This window comes from Gossypium hirsutum, chromosome A05 (genome assembly GCF_007990345.1).
Source record: "Gossypium hirsutum isolate 1008001.06 chromosome A05, Gossypium_hirsutum_v2.1, whole genome shotgun sequence".
Classification (NCBI taxonomy): domain Eukaryota; kingdom Viridiplantae; phylum Streptophyta; class Magnoliopsida; order Malvales; family Malvaceae; genus Gossypium; species Gossypium hirsutum.
The window spans coordinates 41,343,584-41,345,407 of NC_053428.1; the positions used below are offsets into that span (position 1 = coordinate 41,343,584).

A 1,824-nucleotide genomic window follows, 5' to 3' on the forward strand; every position below is an offset into this window, starting at 1 on the left:
TATTCATATGGTTTGCATACTTAGGATAATTTGCATTAGGGAGCATTGCATTTAGCTTAATATATTTTAATCATCATTTCTCAACAATATTGTCTTTTTATTTACCAAATTGTTAATGTAATTTTACAAATTAGGTGACTTAGCACAAATACAATCCCTGTGGAGACGATAACTCGGTACTTACTTATTACTTGATAACGACTGTGTACACTTGCACAAACTTATGCGTTACAAGTTTTTGGCACCATTGCTGGGGATTGTTAACTCTTGCCATACTCTTTTCTTTTTTTTTGCAAAATTATTTACTTCCAAGTTGGTTTATTTCTAACATTACTAACTTTTTTTTTATTTTCTGATTTTTCTTTTTAGGTGTTTATGAGCATAGATCGGATTATCGATTTACTCCTTGTAAACCCTGAATTGAGTGAACTTTCAGACAAAAAAGACTTGAATGAACAACTCAAAGACAAGTCGAGATGGACTTTGGAAATTGGAAGCAAAACCAAGGTAATGAAGCCGATCATGTAAGAAATCCCATCCTCATTGCCGATGATAGGGATCGATGCATAAGACAATATGCTGTGCCACTTTTTAGTAAGTTAAATCCAAGAATCAGGCCAGATATTGAGGCAACCCAATTTGAATTGAAACCAGTGATGTTTCAAATGCTCCAAACAGTGGGCTAATTCAGTGGTATGCCCACGGAAGATCCACATCTCCACCTTCGATTGTTTATGGAGGTGAGTGATTCATTCAAGATAATCGGCGTGACTGAAGACGCACTGAGGTTGAATTTGTTTCCGTACTCATTGTGAGATCGAGCACTAGCATGGCTCAATTCATTGCCACCAAGTTCCATATCTACATGGAAAGAATTAGCAGAGAGATTTTTGGTTAAGTATTTCCCGCCTAGCAAAAACGCTAAGTTGAGGAACGAGATCACAACTTTCTAACAATTGGATGACGAGTCTTTGTATGAGACTTAGGAGTGAATCAAGGAGTTACTTCGTAAGTGTCCTAATCATAGGGTTCCTAATTGTATCCAGTTGGAGACATTCTACAATGGTCTCAATGCACATGCAAGATTAATGGTAGATGTTTCTGCGAATGGTGCAATTTTGTCTAAGTCTTATAATGAGGCTTATGAGATCATCGAGAGGATCGCGAGTAATAACTATCAATGGCCAACAAATCGACTTACTTCGTTATCGGCTCAAGTATCTTCTATTTCCTCTATCTTAAAATAGTTTACCGTTAATAGTGCTCATCATTTTGCAGCTCAGCCACCGAGTCCATTTGAAGTAGTTTCTTGTGTGTACTGTGGGGAAGGACATTCTTTTGAGAATTTTCCATCAAATCCTGAGTCAGTGTTCTATGTGGGGAACCAATATCAAAATAAGAGTAGACAAGGACCCCAGTCCAACTTCTACAGTCCTTCATGACGTAATCATCCTAACTTTTCTTGGAGCAACCAAGGAAATTGACCGAACAACAACTTCTTGCAGCATAGACCCAACCAATCTCAAGGGTTTAATTAGCAAGCTCCAAAGCCACCTCAAGCTGAGGCATCAAATAGTTTGGAAAACTTGTTGAAAGCATACATGGCAAAGATTAATGCTTTGATCCAAAGCCAAGTAGCAACATTGAAAAATTTGGAAAACCAAATGTGTCATTTAGGTATGGAGCTTCGTAATAGACCAAAAGGAACTTTGCCGAGCAATACTGAGAATAAAAGAAATTTGGGTAAAGAACATATCAAGGCAGTGGCTTTGCGAAGTGGTAAAATTCTGGAACCCCGATTGATTGATGTTGAGAAGAATCAAC

The 1,824-nt window shown here is 37.7% G+C and overlaps 1 non-coding gene across 1 annotated transcript; it reads right to left on the reverse strand.

Annotated features, from left to right (window-relative positions):
• Positions 1-923: 923 nt before the first annotated feature.
• On the reverse strand, positions 924-1,030 carry LOC121230117 (small nucleolar RNA R71). The gene has a single exon (XR_005928069.1). It is a non-coding gene; the product is annotated as a small nucleolar RNA R71 (small nucleolar RNA).
• Positions 1,031-1,824: the final 794 nt, after the last annotated feature.